The sequence below is a fragment of the Schistocerca nitens genome, chromosome 7, assembly GCF_023898315.1.
Source record: "Schistocerca nitens isolate TAMUIC-IGC-003100 chromosome 7, iqSchNite1.1, whole genome shotgun sequence".
NCBI classification, from domain to species: domain Eukaryota; kingdom Metazoa; phylum Arthropoda; class Insecta; order Orthoptera; family Acrididae; genus Schistocerca; species Schistocerca nitens.
The window spans coordinates 629,417,602-629,426,795 of NC_064620.1; positions in this window are offsets into that span (position 1 = coordinate 629,417,602).

Sequence of the window (9,194 nt, forward strand, 5' to 3'; positions counted from 1 at the left end):
ACTGCACACACACACACACACACACACACGCTGCCTTCACACTGCACGCACACACACACACACACGCTGCCTTCACACTGCACACTCGTCTCCACACAAGTGCACCGCCTTACCCGTGCCTTCTCTGGCCAACTGGTCGCCAGCAGAGCAGGCCGCTGGGCCGCCACTCTGGACCGTCGCGAGCCGCACCGTGCAGCCCCACTACGTATTATGAACGAATACTGCGAGTAAGTACGACACGGATCCTTTCAGAACCAACTGCAGCCAACATTACCCAAAAGAAAGGCATTCCTTAAGCGCGGCACGTAAAGTGAGTTACCGTTTCCTTTTCTCCCTGCTCTGAGTTATCGCCGACCATCGTCTATATTTGGTCCCTACTGTGTGCATTTCTACAATCTTCTACGCAGCTATACAGGGTGGAGAAAAATTCTGTCACGAAATTTTAACCGTGGATAGCTGAAGGCAGCAGCAACCAAAATTTCTAATGTTGTGTATGTCGACAGCGCACAATTTTTAAACTACGGAAACTTGGCGCCATGCGCTCCGATTGGCCGCGGCATTGCCCTCTTGCTGGATGACGCTTTGCCTGCCAGTGATTCCGATGTATCCGAGGCGGGCCGCACGCTCCGTGGTAGCGCGCCAGCCTTCCACTCTGGGGGCCTGGGGGAGAATCCGCCGAGGTCCCGACACATTCACTGTAGTTTCATGATAAGACATACCGGGAAAGTATTTTACAAATTCTGTCGGCCCTGAAAAGGGCCTTTTTTGTAGCTAGGACATTGTTTGCTTAAAGCAGGTGCTCGAATTGGCGACTCTCTGACGCGACACGAGCTTCGTAACATCTAACGGTGTTTTGACAAACTCTTTCAAAGATTCCTGGCATTACCCTGATGTGGTTGACGGCAAGTTCAATGCGATCCATTAATTCCTCTTCGTTTCTAGGTGGTTCGCGACCAGGTAGGTGAACTAGAACGTCGAATAATCCCCACAGGAAAAAGTCCCGTGGCGTGAGGTCTCTTGATCGCGGGCGCCATGTCCTACGAGTACCTCTGCCAATTACTCGGCCGTCAAAGAGTTCACTTAAATATCCGCGTACAACGTGACTTATATGCGGCGCCCCATCATGCTGCAACCACATGCGTAGCCATATGTCCAGGAAAACATCTTCCAGCAGGTCGCGTAGAGTTTCTAGCAAATAATGAAGGTAATTTACCCCGGTAAGTCGAGGAGGTAGGCGGACCGACCCAATAAAGATGGTCACCCACAATGCCTGCCGAAATCTTGAGCGAAAATCGTTCCTGGTGTCCGTGGAGGTACGTGACGCGAGGATTTCCCCCTGGTCCAGTAGTGAACGTTTCGAGTGCTGTAAAGGTCATCCCGATGGAAGGTGCACTCGTCGGTAAACTAAACAATGGCGGGGAAATCGGGACCTCGTGCAACACGCCGCAGAAACCACCGGCAAAACCCTAGCCTGTGTCCATAGTCCGCCTCAAGATGTAGGTCTTGGACAGGCTGGAAACTTAATGGATGCTGCCCGTCATCCCAGACTAACCGATGAGTGATCCCCATGTCGTGTCCAACCGCTAGAGTACTTGTCGCAGGTGCTTCCTCGAAGCGCCCGAGAATAGTCTCTTCAAATGCAGCACCCCGTCACGTTCGAGGTCTTCGAGCATCACCGTCATATCCCGCTAACGAGCTGCTTCGCCAAGTCGCCGATGAATTGCTGTAAACGTCTGCGGGTGTGGCTGGCGTCTTGCTTGGTACCGTTCCTCATACAACCGTCGAGATTCGTGCGCATTACCGTCGGCTAGTCCATAAACGAAAACCATATCTCGTTCTTCTTCGAACGAATACTGCACAGCCATGCTTTCTGTATGACTAAATCACAGATGACGTTTGTGTGCTCCGAAGCGAAGCTTAGGCGTGAGTGCCTCTGACGTGAGGTGGACACAAACATCAAGACCTACTCGACACGCGTGCGTATCACGTTGGGGCACAGACGGGGCGAGGGGCGTTTGTATGGGTCAACCGACAACCATAGCGCTGACCGTCAACCGACGAACGGCGACAGGGCAATCCCACGGCTAATAGGAGCGCGTTTAAAAATGGTGCGTTGTCGACCGACACAACATTAGTAATTTTGGTTCCTACTGGCATCAGCTATCCAGGGTTAAAATTTCGTGACACAATTCTTCTCCACCCTGTATTTGCCACCCACGAGTAATGGCAGAACTGGTCACGAATTTTATATTCTTAGCTTCTCGGTAAATGTCGAGGGCGGAGATTCGATACCCGCCCATTATATTGCTTTCATTGAAATGTCCGAGACGCAGTACCAATGCCGTCCGAGTTAAATGAACTTCGGACATCGTGGTTTGCAGCGCTGAGTGAGCGGCACACAGGGGACGCAAGAGCGAACGCCGCCATCAGGCGTGCTCTTGCAGCTTCCATATGGACGCTAACATGCGTTTTCTACCTGGAAAATTATATTATCGTCCTAAATTAATCACAATCTGTCATTTTGATGTATAAGCCCTAGAACTCACAACTGCTTTGTATCTCATTAATAATGCGTTAGTGAATCGTCTACAAAGCAAACGACGCTTAAGCAATTGAGACAGATATTCAGTTTGTCCAGGTAATTATTAGTACTGATGCTGTCGTCGATGTTTCTGATTAATAAAGAAACTGAGAACTGTGACTCTTTAATACAATTTCGAGTTTTGGTTACTGCACATAATCTATACAATTTGACAGAGAAGTATAGTTTCATGAAGACGAGAAAAATTTGATCTGTGGTATTACGCAGTTTTTGAAAGTCGTGAATAATCCGTGTGATAACGACGCAACGTGAATATATCTTTCTCCTCATTTAAGAGTACAGATGATGATCATTTTTGTAGACCGCTCTGTCACAGTGCAGTGTCGTAACGACCCAGTAGATAAAGGACCACTGTGTATTAGTAAAACGTATTATAATATCTCTGCAATTTAAAACCTTTTATGACGTTCACTCCTGAAGTTGGGGCTGAAATTGCTTTCGGGAGCGGTCTCTCTGTTTTTGAGTTGTGATCGCTAACTAGCAGTATCATGAGATTACTGCGCAAGAGGAAGGGTGAAAGTTGCTAGATGTGTGTGTTGATAGCACCTGTTGCGGCAGTCATGGCAAAGCAATATGGTGGAACAGCTCATTTCTATACCCAATGATGTTTTCTGTTCGGTCGCGGGACAAATATTAGGTACTTTATTTAACGTAACAACAGTCTGAACATACCAGGTGCTAGAATCCCATCAAACTGAAACTTTTATGGAAAAAAATCACTTCTACCAGAGGAAAATACAGACGTGTAACACATAATATAACAATCAGTTTTCATTTTCTACCTTTGCCCAACGTAGCGTTTAAATTAACTGCAAGTAAACTGAATGTAATGGAAAATGAACCATCATCCTCCAAACTAAGACGGACAAACTAGTCTGCGACCACAACCTAAATTTCACATCCACATTCGTCGGCTTCACCAAATCGCAATCAATTTGCTACCTATCTACATAAACTACACATCTGGATATGCTACAGGTCCGTCAGTCACAACAGCGCAGTTCCCGCGTTTGGAAAGAAATCATCAATAATACAGGGTGTACATTAAGTCCGGGAACACTTTCAATTATTTATTGCACAACAACCGAACATTGTACAGGTATCATACATATATCATTTTCAAGAGAAACCCCAAACGCGCCGACCGGTGTGGCCGAGCGGTTCTAGGCGCTTCAGTTTGGAACCGCACCACCGCTACGGTAGCAGGTTCGAATCCTGCCTCGGGCATGGATGTGTGTGATGTCCTTAGGTTAGTTAGGTTTAAGTAGTTCTAAGTTCTAGGGGACTGATGACCACAGATGATAAGTCCCATAGTGCTCAGAGCCATTTGAACCATTTTTGAACCCCGAAAGTTTTTTTTTTTTCATGTAGACCGCCACAGCGTAGTTTGGTAATTTGCCAAACATGGCGAGTTCCGGTGCAAAGCAAGCTTTCTGTGTGTTGGAATTCGACAAAAAAAAGTGTTGCAGCACTGGCTGATGCCTCAAACGCATCGGACTCTCTGTTCATCTTTCAGTAGGATGAAGCTCCACCCGATTTTCATCACGAAGTTCATAGGTACTGGAACACGTATCTGCCAGCTGCTGCATCGATGGGCCGACCGTGCTACAGAAGGGGGACAGCTGTTTCATAAAATGGGCTTCCCGATCACCAGATCTCATCCTGTGTGGCTTTTTTCTGTGGGGACACATTAAAAGCTCTGCTGTATATACCGCCTCTACCACGTGATGTAGCAGAGCTCCGGGAGAAAATACGGGAAGCGACTGCCACAGTTGACGATGGGATGATGGGACGGGTATGGCAAGAATTCTATAGTAAAAACAACTTTCAGAGTTTCTCTCCAAAATGCAATATGTATGACATCCGTACAATGTTTAGTTCTTGTGCAATAAATAATTGAAAGTATTCCCGGACTTGATGTACACCCTGTATTTCGACACAGAGCGCTTGAAACTACTGTAAATATCAGTAAAAGAAACGGCTGAAATGGGCGAAGCAGTAAAACGGTTAAAGGGCCGCCCTTACAAAACGAGCAATGCCTATCAGTTGTGACAATAGGAGCCATGCAGAGAGAGAGAGAGAGAGAGAGAGAGAGAGAGAGAGAGAGAGAGAGACCCAGTTGAGCCACACTGGCCCGTCGCTTGCTACCAGTGACTACAAAGACTGTTGCCTACTACGGCGCCAGTTTATACCTTTCCTTTGCCTCCGGCCTCATACAGTATCCAGACAGGTATTTCATTACGATCAGAGTGTGCACGTCGCTGCGTGAACCACGGACCTTGCTGAGGTGTGACGGCTTCTGTGTTTCAACTATATAGATAGCCGCACCGTAGGAGCAACCACAGCGGAGTGGTCTCTGAGAAGAGGAGGTACAAATCTGCATTTCCTCAAGAGAGTATCTGCTGCGGCAACACTCTAATCTTCACTTATAACATTAACCGATGTGCCCTTGCTGCGGAAAGAAACAGCTGTCTTTTTTTTTTTTTTTTTTTTTTTTTTTCTCAAGACAAGCACTTTTACTATATCGTTAAAGGATAGCATTCGCTTGGATAAAATATTCCGCTGTGCTGTTCTCTGCACAAACTAGTCACGAGCAGAGGGGGGAGCACGTGGCCGGCCAGCAGTCCAGTCCCGTTCGGACAGTCCCAGCGTGCGCTGCGCTCACCTGCCAACCCGCACCTGCAAGCTTGACAGCTCACCACCCTGCGGCGTCTCTCACACCTGTTTCATAGCAGACTACCTCCTCCCCAGTACATTCCCACCTGCAAAAATTCCCAGTGGGGCACTTACTGCAAGTATTTCGCCCCCTTCAGTGTTACGAGTTCGACCGCTACACTGCAACTCGCTGTGTAAGCCGATTGCTAGTTTGTACGAAGACAGGAGCTCGTCTAGTAAACTTAGACGCGTCGGACGTATCCCTTCTACTGTCTTCACTACCAGTAATGGAAAATATTCCTTCACGCGGGTCTCGTTGTGGGAAAGGCATACGTCATACTCAGATTCACTGCGCGACTACAGAAGAAATGAAATTCATCCATGAGTTAAAATCTTCTACCACATACTCTTCTCTCCGATTCTTGATTATTGTTCATCAGTATTGGTTTCTTACAGAGGTGAATTAATCAATGAGACAAAAAAGAAAAAGTCACAATATCGTGTGAGCGTGTGTGTGTGTGTGTGTGTGTGTGTGTGTGTGTGTGTGTGTGTGTGTGTGTCTTTGTACGTCACGCCATGAAGAAAAACCTTCACAAGTGTGGAACGAATGAAATTAAACATTAACCGGCAGAAGCAAGCCCTGGGAGCAACTTGTGCAAAGCACAGTGACAGTAAACTTTGGCTAGTGGTGACGTACTCACAATGATAACTACACGTACTGCTTTTAGACTACTTTAGGCTACTACTGTTGCCGCTGTCGTCATTTTCCCTCCAGCTGCTCTAATCTTTTACTACTGAACAGTTACTACGATACTTGACCGACAGAAGACGTGTCTTCTATAATTTTCATCGCTATCAAGATTTTAATACCTTGACCTTGTGCATAACATCGAAGTTCACTGAGGCTTTTTGCGGATAATGCTGTAGTATATTGAGAGGTTGTAACAATGGAAAATTGTACTGAAATGCAGGGGGATCAGCAACGAACTGACGCATGATGCAGGGAATGCCAATTGAATCCCATTAGGAGTGATTTGAAATGGAATGATCGTCGGTAAAGCAGATGCCAGACTGAGATTCATTGGAAGAATCCTAAGGAAATGCAATCTGAAAACAAAGGAAGTAGGTTACAGTACGTTTGTTCGCCCACTGCTTGAATACTGCTCAGCAGTGTGGAATCCGTACCAGATAGGGTTGATAGAAGAGATAGAGAAGATCCAACGGAGAGCAGCGCGCTTCGTTACAGAATCATATGGTAATCGCGAAAGCGTTACGGAAATGATAGAGAAACTCCAGTGGAAGACTCTGCAAGAGCGACGCTCAGTAGCTCGGTACGGGCTTTTGTCGAAGTTTCGAGAACATACCTTCACCGAGGAGTGAAGCAGTATATTGCTGCCGCCTACGTATATCTCGCGTAGAGACCATGAGGATAAAATGAGAGATTAGAGCCCACACAGAGGCATATCGACAATCTTTCTTTCCACGAACAATACGAGAATGGAATAGAAGGGAGGACCGATAGAGGTACTCAAAGTACCCCCCGCCACACACCGTCAGGTGGCTTGCAGAGTATGGATGTAGATACTTATGTCGACATCTGTGCATCACGTTTTCTCCTAACGTTCACGAAGAAGCATACATAAGGAGACACATTAAGCATCCACCCGTCAGTCGATGTTCAGATGCAGTGTCGTATACTCTGACTTTAAAAGAACTATCGTCAGTATTACGCGCGAATTACTCCCCACCAACTGATTTAACCGACAGGGAGTGGAGTGTTGTGCTGATTGGGCGGAGACATAAGAGCATTCCGAATGTCACAGAGGTTAGCAGTAAACTTCATCTGCAAATTAATGGTGGAAAAGAAATTGGTGAAATACAACCTGGTACATACGATATTGACGGTTTAAACGAAGTTTTAAAACGGTCTGAAAAAGTGATTGCACTATTTGCAAACATCAATACACTTAAATCTGAAATAAAGACAATGAGTGCAACGATTGACCTTTACCAGGAAGATGATGATGATGATGATGATGATGATGATTGGTTTGTGGGGCGCTCAACCGCGAGGTCATCAGTGCCCGTTAGCCAGAAAGAATCAACAGGACGGCTCTTGGGTTTCACAAAAGGACAGGTTTTGAAGAAGGATCTTAATGATTCTACAGATCCGACCAGTCAGTGGATACACTCCCTGTCAGTACAATCCGTGTCGAGTGTAGTATTGCAACAAAACTCTTAACTCAACAACAGATTGATTCATACAGTTTATAGATTCTTCCCATCAGTGGGAAAAGTGTGTAGGACCGTTGAGACCCCTACCAACGCTATTTACCTCCCAGTAACAGTTCCCGCTTTCAACTACCTGGAGCTGCAAGGAAATCGTCGTACGGCTACACCTAAAACGAAACCAGCAGTGACCTTGAACGTACACGGACCCAGATGCGGTGGCGACCTTCAGCCAGCCGAGACCTGCTGGAGGAAAAATCGACAACCCTCGACTTGCCGGGTTAGAAGCGTCGGTAGGGAGGTTCGACCAGTCAGGGATCGCAGCAGCCCCACATTGTCAACGAAGACATTGTGGAAGTGAGGTGTAAGGCCGAAGTGCACAACAGAACAGCAACATGTGCGAACTACTACGAGTCCCTTAAATCAGGGAGTCTGAAGCGCATAGTGATGTCGTTCGATATAACTAGCCTAGTGGAAGTTGACAAGTGTATGCCAGGAATAATTCTCGCATAAACCTTACGAACCAACCACATTTAACAAGAATTTGATTGTCATCCGACACCAAGATGCTTTAACCCTCGCCCAGAGTTTCATACATATTGATTGAACATAATTACTCTGCAGATGCCATACGCTAAATAAAATAAAATTGAACATTTACGAAAAGGGACAGTACTGCTACACTGGCATCAAACCATACACGTAATGCTTTAACGTTCCTGTTTCGTGACATAATATAAATTTAACGCAGTCGAGACTGACCATACACGCAATGTAGGTATAACACCAACTCTTACGTGTGTCTCTGCTTCTGCCTCAGATTTGAACGATTTGGAAAATGCTGGATGGTTCACTGACGAGCCAGTGGAAAGAACAGTGGAAGAGTACAAGAGATTTACTGCATGTATACCATTAAAACTGTTTATGAGATACTTTGAGGACATAAGGCGAATGCTAAACTGAACTTATTCTGGTACGGAGTGCAACCGATGCCAACTCATACATTCAAGGAGTTCAACGGGAGAATGAGATCACCATCAATAAAATAATATGGAAAATGACATACATCACAGTATCGAACGAGCAGCGTTTGAAGCTTTTAAAAGTTCTGAATGTTGGCGTATTTCTTGCATTATCTTTCCATTCGTGGGAGGTCTTCGATCACCCAGTGCAACTGACTGCAAGCACACAAACACGGTTTATTAAAACCTCTGCTCAGCCATGGTTCATCATACTTGCGCTTCAGTCCAACAGGAGGCGGAATATAGCAAATGATTCCACCAAATTTCATAACTGCAGGTTAACTAATGCCAGAGAGTACGTGATCTCCAAACTCTACCCGTATGATAATTTACACCTGCAGTGGGATGAAAATGTGCATAGTCTAGCAGATGGCATGTACGCGAGGTTCCGTGTTTCATACTATAAAGAGGATGGGTGTCTACTCAATCCGGGAAAATTCAAGGATCTGGCGCCAATCATCGTAGCAGAGTGCTCAAAACAGAACGAGATAATTAAATCTGGACGTATATGTGTACAAATTGGATTTGAATCTCCGACAAATTTCCCAGAACACGCTGCAGCATATACGCTAGTTCTACATTACCGTGTGATTAGTTACTGCCCCCTCACCGGCGTTGTGCAACGAGCTCTACAAGCGCCATACCCAGAGCATTCCACAACGGTGTCTCAAGATGCGAACATCATT